General features: G+C 42.0%; 1 protein-coding gene across 2 annotated transcripts in view; it reads right to left on the bottom strand.

Moving 5' to 3' along the window:
- Positions 1-537, bottom strand: part of CEP162 (centrosomal protein 162) — a 44180-nt gene extending 43643 nt beyond the window's left edge. For both annotated transcript variants that reach the window (XM_014263349.2, XM_088053666.1), the window contains exon 1: positions 370-537. The gene's annotated coding sequence lies outside the window, so the exon portion shown is untranslated. The remainder of the gene's footprint in view (positions 1-369) is intronic.
- Between the last annotated feature and the right edge of the window lie 18438 nt (positions 538-18975).

Here is an 18975-nt window from a genome sequence, read left to right as displayed (position 1 = left end):
CTTGCAAGAAAAAAACCTAAGTGATTCTTCTGACACTATCCATACTTCTTCCTACATTAGAATGATGGCTTTCTTCTGCCTACCTTATAATTACATCTTTTATAACAACTAACAATACGTAACTTAAAGGACAACAAACGTGTTTACAATTTCAGTAACAGAAGATCATAGGCAAACATTAACCTCAGCAAATATACTTTTCAGCCATAACTTCAGACCTGGCGGCAAAATGACTTTGTGCACAAAAGAAAGGCGGCACTTGCTGGGATATATACTACAACACTGCGCAAAAAGCGGAAGTTTTGAGGATGTATGGCTAAACCACGGGGGTGGAGGAAAGCTTAAACAGCCTAACACATTTCACCTAACCTTTTCATCATCCCAGCCGTGACCCGATCTTCCTCCTCCTCCTGCGGCTTTCCCTGGAGTACACGCACGGCTGGCGCACGGCAGTGCTGGGGCTCGGGCCGGGCGGGCAGGGCTCGGCTCCAAGGCCCGACAGGCGCCCCGGGGAGCAGCGGGGGAGGAAAGAGAACGCGGCTCGGAGCCGAGCGCTGCCCCGGCCGCCGGGCGCGGACCTGCACCGCGCCGGGCGCCCCTCAGCCACGACCGCCCCGCTCGCCGGCGGCGCGGTTACCCGGGAAACCCTCCCGGCCACCGTCCCGCCCGCCAGCAGGGACCGCGCCACGTGATTCCGCCAAATGCACCGGCTTTCCTCCGCTCTGCTCCGCTCTGCCCGCCCCGCCGCGGGACACACGTCAGGGGGGAAGCGGGCCCCGGCGGCCACGCGGGACGGGAGGGGACGGGCCGGGCGGCATGGCCGCTGCGGGACACGCGGGTCGTGAGGGCACGGGGCCGGGCCCGGGCGCCATTGACGGGCGGCAGCGGCGGAAGCGGCCGGCGTGCGGAGCGGCGCCCCCTGGCGGGCTGGGGATGGTGGTGGGGATGGTCCCGGAGCGGCCGGGGCCGGACAGGGCTAGGGGAATTTCCGTGAGGGAATTTCCGTGTCCGAGCCTTCGGGAGGCAGCCTGGTGTCACACTCGCACCACCTGAGCGGGGACCGACCCCCTTAGCAGCTACACAGTCACGCGGTCAGAGCAGGTTTCCTTCTGCCTCGACCCCCAGCGCTTCTCCAGAAGTCGTACAACTGATCTTGAGGAAAAGCAACAGGGAAAGAGTTAAAATTGTGTTGCATTCCGTAATGCAAGGGTCAAACTCAAAGCATCCCTTCTCGCTTTTTCACAGAAATCCCTTTCGAAAGTTTTCCTAATGTTTCAGCCTTAGATGTCGGCCGTTGTGCTTTTAATGCGTTTTAGCACATCTCTGGAAATGTTTAAAAGACGCAGGGAAATTAATGACCCCTGTTTCCCTGACCACTGCCTCTCAAATAACCACAGAACAATTGCAGTTTGTGCTTGCATGTGCTCTCCAGCGAGGGTCTGACAGTTGTGTTTGTTGTGAGAGTCACGTTGCTTCAGGAATTTTTATGCCAGCATTTAGTAAATGGCAAAATAAAACAAGTTCACTTAAGAATACAAATGGACATTGTTCACACGCGTACACACACACACACACACACATGCGTTTTGATTCTCTGTTCAGCAGACTTGGAACGAAAAGATTCTGAAAGGAAGTTTTCTTTGACGAGTGTTGGGTACTCATTGCAAGTGAGAAACCAGTTAAAGTCTTATTACTGCCTCTCATTTCCTGTTAGCTTGAGAGATAAAGACAGAGCTTCCAATGTGGCCTTTATGTATCCCAGATTTTTTAATGCTAGCATAAATTATAGTTTAAATTCAAAGGAGCAAAGAAATATGGGCTCTGTATTTTCCACACAAGTCTATAGGAATTACTTTGCTAAAGGTGCTGCAGCACTTCTTTCAATCAGGCCTATTGTCTGCAGATGTAGTATTATGTTTCCATTTGCGAAGTGGTTTTTTTTGTCTTTATGTGCAGCTTCTGCTGCTGTCTGTAGGAAATGTGGGAGCTGATCAAGGACAGAATGCCCACATAAACTAATATACTAGAACAATTTGTTACACACGACAGCCTACAGATGGTGAAAACATCAATTTCCAGCATTTACTCTTTTGTCGCGTGAAAATGCATGGAGTGAGGCATGAGAATTTAAAAAGAAATATGGAAATTAATTAAAAGAACGCCATTCATGGTTCATGCCTTGATCCTGCTCAGATTTAAGCCAATGCAAATTTTACTGTTAACTTCAAAGTGGTAGCTGTGACATCATTCATTGATCATGAGAGTTACTTCATATATGATCAAATAATCACATCAAGGGCTCAGTCCTTCAAGCTGCTAAAAAACTGTTGCACATTGAAGCTTTTCTGTTTGCAGAAATATGTTCAAAGCGCCTTGCACAAAGTATAGAAAAATGTGCAGAGGGATCAATGGTGTTGGAAACCTCAGTGCCCATATGGGAAAGAAAAAACCTAAACCACTCTTGATGACTGTGGTGGAGAGGAGGCATTGCCTGGTGTTGAAATGTCATCTAGAGCATTCAAATAACATGCACAATAGCCACTTAAAAGATTTTCATTTCCTTCTAATGCCAACCAGTTGGAGCAGTTTTCTCAAGAGCTCTTAACAGCAGAACTTAAAAAAATGGGAGAATGGGGCTAGCCATGAATTACAGCCAGGAACATGGCAATTTGGGCAGCAGTGCTAATAAAGCAGAAGGATGGATGCAAATTCTAAAATAGGTCCTGCTGGACAGAGTTCCAAATTATAAAGTAAATTTCAGGCTCTGCTCACGTGGGTGGGAAGCCTTTGCTGACTTCTATGAAACCGGATTTTGCTGCTGTAATCGTCTTCTCATTTAAATATGTGGCATGTGCACACATAATACATATGTTTTTCTTGCTAAACAGGAAAAATATGAGTCTTTGTGGATTATTGTAGTAATTTCCAAAGTTTGATGGCAAAATTAAAAGGAGTAAAATATCCACACTTCTATTCTGTTGTCTGATTTCAGTTTTGTATTGTCTGTAAAAGTCAATGGGGAAGAAGATACCAATAAAAAACAAAAAACCTCTGCCACATTCACTTTGGCTGAAGCATTGCATCAGATAGTATTTCAGTACTGAACTTGCAAATATGTGAAATATGAGATTATGATAATAAATATTTCACCATATTCTTGGTTATGTTTTTTTAAGGGTTAACAGTTTCCTACGGAATCAAAAGCAAACAAACAGGGGTGGACTAAGAAGTTAAAATTGCATTTTCTGTGTATGCTCACTGTGATGAGACTTCCTTAAGTGGCGATGCAATAAAAGCCCTTTCCAGTATGCACATCAGAAAAAAGAAAAACCTTCTATAACTAGAAATTGCACAGAGAACAAAAATAATCACTTGGAACTGATTCTCTTCATGTGGGAGAAAATGGTAGTCAAATTAGGATTAGTTATAAAATAGTTCACATCAGTATAATTGTAGTTTAAAAGAGCATTTTTAATACTTCTGCTTTTGGTTCACTGCAGGTCTCCTTTTGTTCTGCCACTGATAAGAAGCCCTCAGATCCCAAGGGCTGGATTTTTGGTCGATTCAGTTACAGTAGCCTGAACTCAGTGTCTCACTGTATGGGTTTTTTCCATCATGAATTTTCTCCCTGGATTGAGAACTAGAACAGAAATTCTGTGTCATGTTTCAAATTATTCCAGAGACTCAGACTGGTCACAAATCTTATTTCTTCTTGCATCACTTGAAGAGAGCCGCAAAGTTTGGAGTTTGGAAGCTGGGCTGTTGCTGGCTATTTCCCGTTTTCTGGAAGTTAGCAGACACACACTGTTTCTCATGCTTTTTGAAAATGGATCCTCCCTCTGGCTTAATTGTGTAAATGTTTAATTGCCTTAATGTTGTGCCCTGTACTGCCAAGTTTCCCTGGAAGAGTGCAAAGTTGCTGTAATTACTGGCTGCAGGAATAAATCCTTCACCATCATAGAGGAAACTCTCCTATCGCCAGCGACTGTAAGCAATTAAAAATTTGTTCAAGAGGGTGATTGTTTACAGACAGTAATTAAAGGTGCTTATCACTCTCTCAGATTAAAGTGTATTTGCAAACACTTAACACTGCTTTTTGTTTCATTTCCTGATTCTCTATAAACTTGTTGGAGAACATTGCTCTGCTGTGTAATCCAGCTAGCGGAGCAAGATTCCTTCTGTTGCATTTGAGAAATCCTGAGAAAATTATTACACAAACATAGATACAAACATGGCTGGTTTGACTAACTGTAGCACTTTTGATTTACTCTAATGATGCTGTCCTGTGCCTACCGTAGATCCTTCTTTGCCAGTGAAAATTCTCAGTTCTTGGACTCAGGCAACATGCTTACAATACCTACTCTGTGGGACTGGAGAAACAACTTGGGTTGTTTCCACCTGAGATAATTTGAACTGCAAACCCTCATCTGCCTTGAATATTCTCCTTTGCATATAGAAAGTTTTGTAATAAGTTTTTCTCTTTGTGCGAAAACACACTGCATGTGTTCTGTTCAGAAAAAGGTAAGGAAAATATTTTTATAAAAATTTCTTGGTGGCTTAGGAAAGATCAAACTTAGAAAATTCTGTAGAGAAAAATTAAGTGTTCTGATTTATTAAAATTTTTCAGATCTGTAACATCTTTCGTTTATCCTGACAACATATCTGCTTAACACTGGCAGGAATGTTAGCTTTGCATTTCAGATTTTCACTTGGTTATTTTTAGTTCTTCTGAAGCCTGGGAAATAAGAAATATAACCGCTTTGAACAGTTTGAAAGAGCCAACTCTAGCAGGGCCTCTGAATCTGATTAGATAAAACAACAAAGAGGTTCTGTTAGGGCAGAGGCAGGAAGAACTAAGGTGGGTGGCAATATCTGTCATAACTCAGGGGAAATGTAGCCTCAAAGCACTCAAAAGTGGGTGAAAAAAATAACATAAGCAATAGACAACTTTCCCACATCTTAGGTCACTCTCCAAATGCATTTTGAAGAACTTTCTCTGCGCTCCACTTTTTTTTTTTTTCTGTATTTTTAAAGTACAATAAACAGCACATGCATGTATGTTTATATTAAAAAACTGATTTAGGGGAACATCGTTTCTCTTCAGATAAGTATCTGAAAAAGTACAGTGTGGCAAGTGCAATTAGATTTGTTTGTACAGAAACGGTGTAAGATCTTAAGGGAGAGATTTGCAATTTTCAACGTTTTCCTCAGAAAGTTAGGGAGCTTAGGGATGGACACAGGAGATTTCTGCCCTAAAATAAGGCTAGTCATAGCACCACATTTTATTCTACTGTCCAGGAAAAGAATAAAACTATTGTGTTGAGTGCAACTGCGAGGTGTTCAGTTTTTGGGGAGCTTGATTTAAAAATGCTCTGCTGTTGGAGGGGTGGAAACTGAAAACACCCTCTTGGCCAAGGATTATGCCTCCCTTCATTCAGTGTAGGATGCTTATTTCAGGTTGGAAGAGATTGAAAAAGAGATTTGTGCATTTCCTTAGGAAAATCGGTGAAAATGTTTTTGAAGTTGCTGTGCATCCACGATGTTGAGCTTCTTCTATGTCAAAGGCTGGGAGTGTTACCTGTTTGAAGCCCACTGCTAAGTGTGCCCCAAACTAGTCCTGCAGCTGAGGAATGTGGTGCTTGTTCTTCATATTGGAGACATACGAGAAAAGTCCCTCCAAACTGCTCTTTCCCTGTGTGTAACTGTGGCATTCCTCCAGTAACTCCATCTGTCTCCCATGGGACAGATGTGGTGTGGAACAGGAGATGCATAAAGGTGTGATAACTAATGCTAATCCAACACCAGTTTGCACTGTTCCAGGCACCCTGTGCCAGGCTGAGGGTGTTCATGTGTGCATGCCTGTGAACTAAGTGCTTGTAAGTGGTATTTTTCATCAGGTTAAAGGGAGTCACAGTGTACATTTGGGCTGGAGAGCTGGAGTGTGAGTGAAATTTATCCCTATGACCTTTCTCCTCAAGTTTTTTCTCATTATAAGTTCATCAGAAAATAATCTGCTCCCCAGTTTTTAATTTTGTTTGAAATCTCTCTGGGAGGTTCAGTCTTACATTTCTGCACAGGGAATTGAGCATCAGATCTGAAAAGCTTGCGGGGGCAAAATCAGACTTTTGCCAGGAATTGTTGCCTATACAATTTACGCTCCACCAGCTGATCTGTGGACTGCCCAGATGAATGTATTGGAAGACTTTTTCCCATGATGAATGGAAAAAAGATAGATAAGTGGACATGGATATCCCTTTTTGTCTTTGGCTAGTGAAAGAATAACCCCCTCAAAACCGGGTTCATATGTAATAACAAAAACTCTGGGATGTGTTAAGCAGTATTGATGGGGGGGACAGGTCACTATTACAAGTCTGTTCTCTTGTGAGAAGCAAGTTTACATGTTTTGTCAATATAATGTAGCTCTCTCACTCATCATCTTCTCACTTGTGGAGACAGAGGGCCCAGTCCATGCTGTTTGTACAGATGCTGTTACTGCAGAGACGGGGGATGAGGAAGTCAGGGACATCTGAGGTCTCATTCTCTGCGATCACATCCCCAGCTCTGTTCAGGGACATTTCAGTAGGTGTAGGTCCTTCATCCTGAGCATATTTCTAGCATGACACCTTTGTTGCCTTGTGCTGGCATAAGTTTTCATTCTGCACCAGGTGAAGCAGCCTTTCCGGAGTCAGCATCTGTCTCCTGCTTTTTGGTTTAGTTTTTCCTTACCTGGAAAAAAAGATAATCTAAATTGATGTTCTGTGTACATGAAACGAGAGCCAACCAGATAGGTACTATGGAATAGAAGACCTCACTACTCTGGAATTCAAATGTAGACAGGCAGATGTATTTATTTCTTTTCCCTACAAACAGTGCTTTAGGGATATGACCTGTCATTACTTAGAGATTTCCAGCAGTGGAACCTTTGTTGTCTGTCTACCACCCACCTAGTACCAAAAATGCCACCAAGAGATCAGCTTGTCGTGGGACTAAAATAGTCCTTAAAGCTTAGCCTCAAAGGTATGACACCTGTTCTCCTGTGTCTTCTCTTTCTCTCCATATCTACCCCACTAATCACCTATTAGCTCCTAAGGTACCAGAAATAAACACCAGCAGTCCCAAGGTTCAGTGTATATTAAGACCTATGAAAACACCTTTTTGTAAGCATTTGTCTGGAAAAAAATACCTAGCTTAAGGATTTAAAACCTACTGAGGTTTCTTTGTTATTTCAGGCTTCTGGGAATGGTCATTTTCTTAATGTGATAAGAAGCTGAAATGTTTTCAAGGAAAAGACACTTAGATGTGTGGTCTGCCTGGATTAGTAAGACTGGAAGCTGCTGTTCCACGAATCCCTTAATTACGACAAATCTTCCCTGGCAAGCTGCTATACATATTTAATTGAATATTAGACTATGATTTTTACATGTACACTGAAGATATTTAGGTGTCACAATTGTCTCACTGTGTAATAATATTTGAAGTGATTTAATTTTAAGTTGGGTAAGTTTGGACTTTTTGTTCATTTCCTCCACTCTGAGGGATAAAATATCATGGTGTGAAAGCCTTTTAAGATTCAACAATATTGTTCAAGCATAGCATCTGCAACTAATAACTATGTAACTTCGAATGAAAAAAAAAAAGTCTAATTATCATGGAAAAGGGAAGATGGTTGACTCATCTTCTGCAGTTTGGATTACATGTGTGGGATTGTGTTTTGGATGGAGCACTCCAGAATAGCAACACTCCATCAAAAACACAGTCGTGCACCTGTACTCCAAATGGCTGAATAAGGCAAAACACATGTCATCTGAACACTGTGAATCAAATTAAAAAAAAAAAAAAAAAAAAAAGAAAAGAAAAGAAAAGAAAAGAAAAGAAAGGAAAGCTGGAAGAGAAATAAAGACAAGTACCATAACACTGGTGTGTGTGAAGCGTTGTTTCTTTAAAGCTCCCTGAGTGATTTATTTATCGCTAAACCTCTGTTCGCAAGCCATGTTTGATTTTGCTCGATGCTGATATAGACACTGAAACTGGATATTATGGAAAGGGCTGCCAGCAACTGTTTGATCCTGATAAATTACAATAACAGGCACAATTTACAATGAGGAGCTATTGCTGCTTCTGGCTCTAATGTGTGATGAGGTTTAAAACATGGTGGGCCAAAATTCCCTTACCTGGTGGCCCCCTCAAACCATTTACAGAAGAGCATTTAAGAGAGCCACTGAGCAGAAGAAAATTACATTCACAGCAAGGACCAGGCCCAATTTTATATCAAAGGTGAGCATGTGTGTGTATGTGTATCTGCCTGCATTTGGAGTGAAAGATGTAGGGAAAAGAAGTAGAAGAAGCATGTATAATCCACGTTTGGAAATTTGTGTGTTAACTGAGCAACCCATTCCCTGGTTCCTTCTACATGTGCGCACACCCCCTCTACACCCCCGACACCACCACCCCTCACCACCCCCCTTTATGCCTGCAATGCATATGTGTTGTGAATATTGAAGTATTTGTTCTGGAAAGTTAATTGATGACTGGCTGCTTATTTGATCTTCACAGTGTCGAGCTCAAAACGTAATGAATGATAAAACCCACCCAATAGCTGGGCTTGGAAAGAGGTGCAAATTCAGAAAAGTGGTATGAATTAGAATCCCCTGCATATTTTCTTTGCAGTAGCATTCCCAGACACCTGCCCCTCATTTCAGAAACTTATACAAGCCACAGTCTATACCCAGGAGAGTAAAGACAGATTTCTTGAGATATTTCATTGCCTAGAAACTTTTGATAATCTCATCAGATGCTGTTTTTGTACTTTAGGGGACTTGGAGTCTAATCAGATTAACATACACGTTCTAACTGATGTGCCAAAAGTTAGCTGTCATGGGGGAAAATGAAGAATGGAGTGAAGGGGATACTGCAGGAAAAAGAGGAACAAGAAAAATATATTGACTACATGTATATGAAACTGCGTTCTCTGATCAGCTCATGTTGCTGGTGTCTTCTGTAGTGAAGTACAAGGGTAGAAGCAACAATTTCGTACACTTTTGCTGGTGAAATGTTGAATGAGGCTTCAGAAAGTCTTTAGGAGTAGCAGTAACATTCATTTTCTCTGGCAGATTGCTTATTCAACTTCTGAAGGACTGTAAAGCACCTTGCCTAACACTGGATTCCTGCCTTTGGGAAGTGTTCACCTAACCAAGACTGTATCATATCTCTTGCCTGACCGCATCTTCTGTTAGTTGCCTCATCGAGCTGCTGTTAGATTCACATGGGATGTGTCCAGAGATGATCAGGAGAGGTTTTTCTGTATTTGCAGCATGATTCTACCTTAATCCAACATACATAAACACTTGCACGTGAGCAGCAGAAGCTGTCCCCGGTTCCATATTCACAAACGTATTTTGTCTGAGTCCTCTGCCTTTGACAAGTAAACTTGTCCATTCCTTTATTTTTCCTCTCTGGCTTTCCATTTAAAAATCCTATATATATTTCACTAATCATTCCTCTTTTCCTTTGAATAAATGTATATATACACATGCCTACCACCCCCTCTCTCTGCTGCTGCTTCCCCAGCCTTTGCATAGGATCAGCATCAGATCCAGTGTCATCTGCTGGAGAGAGGCAGGCAGAGTTGCTGCATGTCTTTAAAGAGTGAGTGTGTCCATGAACATAGACATGTGCACACACATGCTCTCATGTATAGGTGCACCCCTGTCCTGAGGAGTGAGGGATTCCCTGGATCATGGAGAATGAAGCAGAGGAGTTGAACATGGACTTGTTTCTCTCTAACGTGGACGCAGTTTAGCAATGACATAGTATGAAATATAGATCTTGAATGCAAGGTGGTCAGGCATTGAGGAAAAAGGCACACTCATTCCCCCAATTCTAAATATAGACAAATGTTTAATGTCAGTATCTGTGGACTCTGTGTGAAGGTGCAAACTACCTAAGAAAAGAAGCTAAAATAATTTCTAAAGAGCTGCCCATTTCTATACTGCTGGAAATTTTCTGCCAAGAATTCGGTTGGATAATTCCAGGCCAGGTTCCAAGATTACATGTCTACCAGGGGGGCACACATTAGAAATTGAAATTAGATATGACAAGCTGATCACAGGAGAAAAAAATATTTAAGTCAAAATATTTTGGGAAAGAGATCAGCTTGAAATTAGATTAATAGCTGCAAAAAGTGGCCTAAATACTCCAAATGAGGGCAGTCTATGGGAAATGCCTTAAATAAGTATTTTACTTTTTTCTCTGAGCAGGTTGGTCAAATTGCCAAAAATGACCAGAATTTAAGGGATTTGTTTTCTCCATTGATGCTGTAGTGAAAGAAGAAGCATGGCTGTCATTGCCCTACACTTCCAGTGAGTGTGAGTTATGTATCTACAGCTTGGTGGGCTCGCAGAACAGATAGGTCTGGTCTTCTGTCCATTGGAAGTTCTGTGGTACTGGGACGGGTAACTTCTCTGACTTGCCCTCTAGGAAAGCAGCCATAAAGTTGTTGCTTTCCCTAGTGACTGGTCAGTAATAATGATTACTTCTTTTGATAAAAATCCATCTAATTCAGCACTTAAATGTGTTTGACTTGAGCCTTCCAACTTGTGAGACCCCCTCTGCTAGATTAAAGAGCTCAGAAGTGCACTCTATTTCTTCTCTGTGGCAGTACCAATGTATTGAAACCAAACCTCTTCTTCTTCACCAGCTGTGACTTGAGGTCAGCAAACTTGCTGCGGGGAGCTACTGATTTCGTTTGAAATCAGCTTCTGTGATAATAGAGCAGCAGGATGTGCGAGTCACTGGATGGAGTTCACCTCTCCACCTGCTTGTGCGGGCTCTGAGCAGCAAATGCAAGCGATGAGAAAGTTAACAACCAGCGACAACAGAGCTGGCCACACGCAGTCGCCCCGTCTGTCAGCTCTGCTTCAGCTGAGCCGACGTTGCCACACGGGGTGTCGTAGGTTTTAAGAGAGAGATTTCCATGTGTCCCTCCTGCCTTCTCTAGGCGGCAGACTACCTTGCATAGTTCAGGTTTCATCACAAGCCATGTTTACTGAGTTGTCAGAGATAAGCCTGTCTCTAGAGGCAAATGTTAGGACCGGGAACAGAAATGCCAGCAGTGAGCACATATGGCACTGTTTGTACTCTTAAGTTTGAAAGAACTAGACAAGTTAACAAATACAGATGTTTAAAATCAGTAAGAGTGTTTAATGAAAACAAACAAAATACTGTAGTCTATAAAGCTAAACCTGTTTTTCTTTTGCTCCTTTTGACAAGCTGGGATTAGTGTTTTTCTGAACCTATACCCTCCTTGACATATGGGACGTTTTTGAGGGACTTTAGCCCCAGCAGATGCTGGGTGGCGCTTGGGTCGATGCCTCTGATTTTTAGTTAGTTAATAAATCAGCTTTTACAACCATGTGTATCCTATGATTTAACACATGCGTAACAATAATACTGGATTAGGAAGAACAAACTGTTTCACTGCAAAGGATATTTTATTTCTTAGTAATATTGCATACAATAAGAGCTTTTCTGTAACATAAACAAAGGATTCATGCTATTTTTTCATTTAGCCAGTGCCCTTCATCCCCATGGGTCAAATTGTACTCGGAATTGTGTTAGTACAAATGCAGAGTACCTCCACTGAGCTCAGTAAAACTCTTTCCATTCACTTCAAAGGATGCTGTGTCAAAGCTCATGCAGCTTGCTTTCCACAGACATCAGCAGCCACTTCCTCCCTAGTAAACTGCCTAAGTGATGTTCCCTCAGTTAGAAGACTCATGTAATGCTTTACCTAATCAGAAGGTTAAATAGTGTCATGTTGCTTTCCTACAAAAATCTTTTTCCTATGTGTCCTACTCTTGTTTTTGGAAGGAAAATTTTCTTTTTAATCTTTAAGCTCCCACTGCAGATATGTGCTAAGCTACTAGTATACATGACATCATCCTTGGCTTCAGCCTTTGAAAGTGAAATGGTATTTAAAAAGATGAAATTCTGGTAGCAATGTAACACCCGAAGCTGAAGTTTAAAACAAAACTGACAACAAAATCAACTGCCAGGAAACAGACAATTTTTTAAATTAGACATCTATCATGTCAACTTTGAGTTAATCTCTGGAGCCAGCTCAAGAATGGATGAGGTAATATTTGCACATGTTGTGGATAAGATAGAATGAAAATGGATTTTCTTTTTTTTTTTTTTTTCTTTTTTTTTTTTTTTTTTTTTGGCTAATGTGCTACAAAGATTATGAAGTCTGATGGTTGGAATCACGAGCTGTGACTGGCAGGTTATGTATGAAGCAGCAGGTTAGAATGGCTTTAATATGTTACATGATCATCTCTGAAAGTCCCAGGCTGTATACAAAGTGTGGTGAATAGGGGCACTTGCAGGAGGTAGGAAGATAGGTGATAAGTGGAGGGTTGACATAATCCTGGAGAAAGCTCTCAAAGCAAACACATTTAGTGGATAAGTTTAAGGACTTGGTCTCACTGCTTTAGTTATGAGAGCCAAAGGTTGAGGCTTAAAGGGGAGTCAGGACTTGCTGACAAAGCCAGCTAAAAGATGGCTGGATGTAAGTTATAGCGCATGAAAGAAAATGAAACATTGAGTCATAACCTGTTAAAAGAGCAACCTCTTTTGATATAACAGAAACTATCTGAAAATTTGTTTTTGTCTGTGTTAATAGTGCTTAAAACACATGCGAATTACAGCTGGGAAAGGAATTTCACTAATTCCTGTTTTCTGTGCTGTTTGTGAAAGATTTTCTTAGCCTTTGTCTGTGCTGTTCTCTAAAGCATATTCTTGGCAAAGGTCTACATTCCTTTCTCAGCGTTTGTACCCAACTGCCTGTGAAAGGTTGACATGCAGAAACTCTCAGAGGCCTGGCTTAGGAAGTGTTTGGCTCAGGTGTCTTGTTCTACCTTGCTCTTTTTTGGTGGTCTCAGTGGTCTTTTCTAAAATCTTGGCAGTTCTGGAGGCCAGTTAAGTGAAATCAGTTCTTTCAAAGACCCTGCCCAGAGGTCCATGCTGCAGCCTTGTCTGTAATTGAACAGCTGTTCAATTGCTAGTTACATAAATAACTAGCAATAACTACAACTGATAGCTATACATAAATTGTTAGTCCTTTGATCTATTTCTCCATACCGCTGGGATAGCTTTGCACCTCCTAGAAGTGTGCAGGAGCAGAGGTGGGAGAGTTCTACAGGGTAGGACCCCACTCTCCACAGGCAGAGATACAAGTTTTTTTGGACTTTTTGTGCCAGTTTCCCTTGGGGATGTCAATGGAAGAGGACTGAAGAACATACAACAAGCAGGAAGGAAAAGATGTGTTCCTATGGGAATGTGAGGGCCAGGAAGAGAAGTGAGATGTTGGTCTTTGAATCAGAGCAGGAAAGGTCTATCCCACAGCCATCTCCATCCCTTTTGAGAGATACGCAGACAAGAGGTTGATTTCAGTCATTAATGTCTGGTTTACAAGTGTAAGAGCTGAATTTTCTCTCAGGCATTTTTGCTGTGGGCAACTATGAGTTACAATCTTCTGGAAACCCCACAGTCAGGGGTGCTGCAGTCTTTATTCACAAATGACCATTAAATATCCAGCTCCATTCATATCTGCTCTCCAGCTGAACAATAGGTCTGAAAACTGATTACCTGTGTTTTGGGAAGGACACTGTTCTGCCAGAGGAAGTTCAGGTGAGAACCAGAAAAAGGTGAAAGAACTTAGTGCCAGCCTTACCTGTGGACATGACTCCACCAAGGAGCTCAGCTTCCTCCAAAGAAGAGCACACTGAAACTTCTTGTAGGACCACACAGAGCAGAAGACAACACAGAGTATTTTCACATACTCTGAGCACAGAGTACTCAATAGTCAGCTGCTATTCTGTCAATGGATAAAAAAATAAAATCACTAATTAAAAAAAAAAAATCAGTGCTTTTGAAAGTTTGGGGTTTTTCAATAGAATACAAAATGAATACACAATATTCACTACTTTCAAAAGAGAGTCAGTGGAGAAAATCTGAAGTAACCATGACTAGGATTGGGAAGGAATGGAAGTGAAGTTTTGAAAAACTTTCAGTTCTGTGTTTTTATTTCCCTAAAAGTCTTGGGTTTTTTTCTGTGTTCATTTTAATTTGTGGAAAGCTGTTTACATGACATTTATGCTGTGTATCTCTTGTGAAGAAAGTTATACAACATATGTGTTAGTCTATGCAGGTATTTATAACTGTAGATGTTACTTTTGTAGTTTGCCAAATGGAAAGTACACCCAATAGCATCTTCTTGAACCTGTAAATAAACTGTTTTCCAGAGCAGCCATCAAGCACATCATGAAAGGAAATGGCAGGGCAATTCCACTGACAATAGCATGAGAATTATTACAAACCAGATGTGAAACAATACAAATATTAGTGAAAAGAATAGTTTCTGTCTACCCGAGCATGACAAAGCTTCAGGAAACACAGGGATACAGATTGGATGTGCAATGAAAACAAGAGTGTGATTCTCTGACTGTAACTGCAGGCTGGAATTCTTCTGGACAAGCTCATGGATGACATGTTGGCATGAACACTAACCAAAAGCCATCCATCCCTTTGACTGGGGCCAAACTTTTGTTGCTCCCCATGGGTGAGGAGCTGTGGCATTCCACCTGGGCATCAAACCCAAACTCCTTTCTGCTCTGCAGCCACAATGCTGTTAGGGGTGCCTGTAATGCCTGATTCCAAAGGGATCTAGGTTTACACTACAGATGTAGAGGATTTGATTCAGTGCTTCAACCTTTGGTGTCTGGCTCTGCTTGTGATGCTCATCTGTTTGTGTGTGCCTTCCCGAGGCAGCTGGGCAGGGGAGGCAGGGACGTGAAGAGCACTGGGTTGTGCACCCTGCCTGCCCAACCCACTGGGGATGTCTCAGAAGGGCATTTGAAGGGCACCAAAAACTATTTTTGGGCAGGTGAATCATTCCCTAGGTGTTTCACACAGCAGTAAGCTCCAGCAAGCTTGGATGTGAATGTGAATAGCAGCACTACACTATGGGCTGTGGCTGAGGGTTGAATATAGTGCAACACTGGCATTACAGAAACAAAAGATAAGGTTTCACTCTGGAATTTACCAGGGTACCAGTGCTAACACGTAAAGTAGGTGGAATAATCACATTTTGTCTTTTTAACTAAGGTTAGAGCTCTTCCTTATCAGCAAATGAAGTGTTTACCAACTGGCCAGGTTTCTGTTGAGACTGGGCAAGGGCAAACTGATGTGATTAAAATATCACACTTTTTTTTTCTCCTCCAGTGTTTCATGTGAGAACTTCAGCAGCCCATCTGGCCTCAGTTGGTGGTTTTTTAAGTTGCCAGCTTTACTTCAGCATATTGTGATAATATTATTTCAAAATAGCCACATCATCAAGTATCTTTCAGGATGTGAAATACTTACAAAAATATATATTCCTGTTTCAGTTTATACAATCCCTGCCATCCTTTACCTACCAAACTTGTGTCATGTGAGCTTTTATTCCATTATTAAAAGGGAGATGTGAAATCATGTGGCCATCCTATCACAAGATTTGCCAGCTGTAAACCTCATCACAGTTCCTGTAAAGTACATTTCCACAGATCAAGTTACTGCCAGGGAAGACTTTAACAATCTTCTATCCTACTTTCAACCCTCAACAATTAGTATTAGCAAATGGTCCAGGCCACTGCCTGAATCACATATGATTTCTATTCAAGAAAGACAAACTTTTATTCAAACCAGACCCATAAGCTAAACACATGAGTTTCCCTGCTTAAAATAATGAATCTGAAGTAGTTTCTATCATTCATTTTAAAAATCACTCTCACATTTGAAATCAAGTTGGCTATTTTCCCTTGTCTGTATTAGCCATCTGGTAAGGGTGACTTTTCTAACACTGGTGTCTAGAGATAGGATTTATTCTTTCAAAAAAAAAAAAAAAACCCAAACCAACCATCTTTCCCTTCCCACTTTAGGGTTTTTTTTTCATTTTTGGAGCTTGTCCTTGTAATATAGACAAAACTCATCCTATCTTTGAAAAAAGGAAAAAAAACCCTCCACACATGGCATAACTTCCTCTATAAGATTCTTAATATATTTTACAGTCAAAATGTAGTTTTGTATGTGATGATTTAAGAAAGCGCGCACATGCTTTCAGGTCATTAAAGTGCATTGTAAAAATAATAAAGACACAAAGGGCTTATTCTCAAGAAACGATGCACACCCTCTTCTCCATGGAATATTGAAGATCTGTTTCATTTTTCAGTATAAGGCAAGTTCAAGATGCTATTTCCTTACCACATACCTCAGGGGTGCATGACCCCTGAAATAAAAAAAAGTGCGGGGATTTATACACAAAAGAAAAATCTTGGCACTTCTTAACATTTTGTGCTCTTCCTAAATAAAAGACCTTTAGAACAAATCCTCTTACTGCTGTTGGAAGGAGGTTGTTTTGTCAGAGAGCCTCATTTTCTGTGGATGCTCCCTGAGTGAGTCAGGGAGTTTGTTAGGTGCTGGTTTGTAACAAGCTCTAGTGAAACCGCATGTCTTTAAAACAACCCTTTGTCCCTATGTGATGGTTGGCTGTTCACAATAGATGTGGATGAGAGATGATATGTGTGGTTTTGATGCACTGACTAACAGAATTGTAATTAAAATCTGAAAGCTGGAGCAACCAGAATATTTTTCCAATTAAGTATACCTCAAGGTCTCTTGACAGGTACTTTTTGGCAGAAGTAAGCTGTCTGTATGCTTTCCACCTTCTTTAAAAATATTAAATATCTTGATACGCTGAAGCAGGGATCAGTTGGCTCTCCTTGCAGTGCAACATACACAGTATTTCTTATTGTGGTTGGTCTTGGCCTACTGTCTGTCCTTGCAGTAGTTCAAGTCTCTCCTCTGTGAAGATATTGGTTCTCCCTGGATGAGTGAGTGGGAGAGAATTCAGCATTTGCCACAAATCTTCTTGTATCCCTGCCCTGTTAACAACAGATCACCTAGACAAATTCTACCATACAATCATAGAATGTTTGGGGTTGGAAGAGACCTTAAGGATTATCTAGTTCCACCCCACCTACAATGGGCATGGACGCCTTCCACTAGACCAGGTTACTCAAAGCTCCACTGAGTCTGGCCAGTAACACTTCCAGGGCTGGGGCATCCACAGTTTCTCTGGGAAACATGTCCCAATACCTCACCATCCTCACTGTAAAGAACTTCCTCCTAATACCTAATCTAAACCTACTCCCTTTCACTTTGAAGCCCTTCCCCCTGTCATATGATAGTCTGAGAAAGCAGTGTAGTGACATTTAGTAACAGCAGTCCCTGCAGGTATTTCTGGTTGTGCTCAAGTGCTGTGCATGTGGACTAGTCTGTGACAGTGTGGGAGCATCAGCACAGCAGCTTTCACATGTCACACCACTTGCCAAGGCTGCCCAGCTATACCTTCCACCCTGCATCAGCCAACTGCATCCCCAGCCGGAAAGGGCAATCTGGGGCTCACAAGCAGCAGTGTGGAGGGAGGGACAGCCTAGCCAGGCTCCTGAAGCTTTGGCCTCCATCCTACCGTGAAGGGTGTCCATTGACTTCATGGTTTCTGCTAGTGCAAAAAGGGGCTCCTGTACCACAGACTGGAGATTAGCAGCCAAAGGTCTCAGGCAAGAGGAGGTCAGTTTGGTTTTTAACTGAATGAGGATGTGCCTTTATTGCAGATTTTTAAACCTGCCCTTCTAATCTGAATAATAAAGGACTGCTGGTAATATTTCCAACGTTTTGATCAAGGTTTGTAAGGGAGTGAAATATCTTTTCATTACACTAGTCTGAAAAAGCAGACAAGATTTCAACAGTCAAACTCTTCCTCAGGTCAGTAAGGGTATGCCTAGAAAGCCATTAATGTTTTGTGTTTGTAATCACTTTTGTGGTAAAGAATGTCCTAAGATGTAAGCAAAACTGAAAGAAAAATGACATACCTGCAGGGACTGCTGTACCCCAGAAAGCTTTTATGTAATATTTATACCACTTAAATGCATTTTGGGAATCTGAAATTAATCATCAGTTTAAAATCTCTTAAGGATTCCTGATGAGCTATATAGCCATTAGCTCACCAATTAGCAAGCACTTAGAAAGTGTTTAGAATATTTAAAAAAATATCTTTAAAAGTGAAATAGTAAATAGACTTACTGTTCATAGAGATAGATGTGGTAAGAGAAGGACAAGCACTTGCCACCAGCTCTCTTGAGCTACACAATGGTTCTTTATTGAGCAGCCATTGCTACACCACATTGTTTATTTATGGGGATCTAGTCCACATATCCCTGCAGGAAGATGCTGTTTGACTGTTCTCACCATTATTGCTGCCATTTGCAGCTCCAGAGCTGTCACAGTCATGAAGGGTGTTGAAGATCCAGCCAGTGCACACTCCTAGGGAGACACTTGGCAGTCTCTGACTGCTGGCCCAGAGCACCAGTCCCATGTGCAGAGTTACCTGACACGGCCCACATCCCCTCCTGTGCTGCTTTCAGACCTGGGCTCAATTGGGAATCCAGTATAATACACACACAAAGGCCTAATTTCAGTTGTGTCTGTCTAGACCATTTCCTTGTGCCTTTGGCTCAAGAGGAGCCTTTTCAGTGTGATTGCTGGAGCGTGCACACAGAAAATACACTGGGCTGTGTGCAGGGGATGCTTCACGAGTTGGAGTTGCATTGCATGGCATTTCTGTGGGTAACAGGTCAGTGCTTTCCTACGTGCGTCCTTTTCATTTGATCTTTGCTGCGGCATTAAGCTTGGCTATTTTCTGCGGAGCAAGGCTTTTAACAGTCCCTGTGACCCTGGAGAAGCTGAGACGCAGTGTCCCTGCAGCCGGGGCTGTCCCCCAGCAGGTGCCCAAGGTGGCCACCGCTGGCCTCAGGGCTGCGGCCCCTCTGGGAGTCAGCAGAGGGTGCTCCTGCAGCAAGGTAGCGCTGCCATGGAGCCCTG

This window comes from Pseudopodoces humilis, chromosome 3 (assembly GCF_049639895.1).
Source record: "Pseudopodoces humilis isolate 2021_Gansu_Grassland_sample_001 chromosome 3, ASM4963989v1, whole genome shotgun sequence".
In the NCBI taxonomy this organism is placed as follows: Eukaryota; Metazoa; Chordata; class Aves; order Passeriformes; family Paridae; genus Pseudopodoces; species Pseudopodoces humilis.
This window is presented reverse-complemented; position numbering and strand designations above follow the sequence as displayed.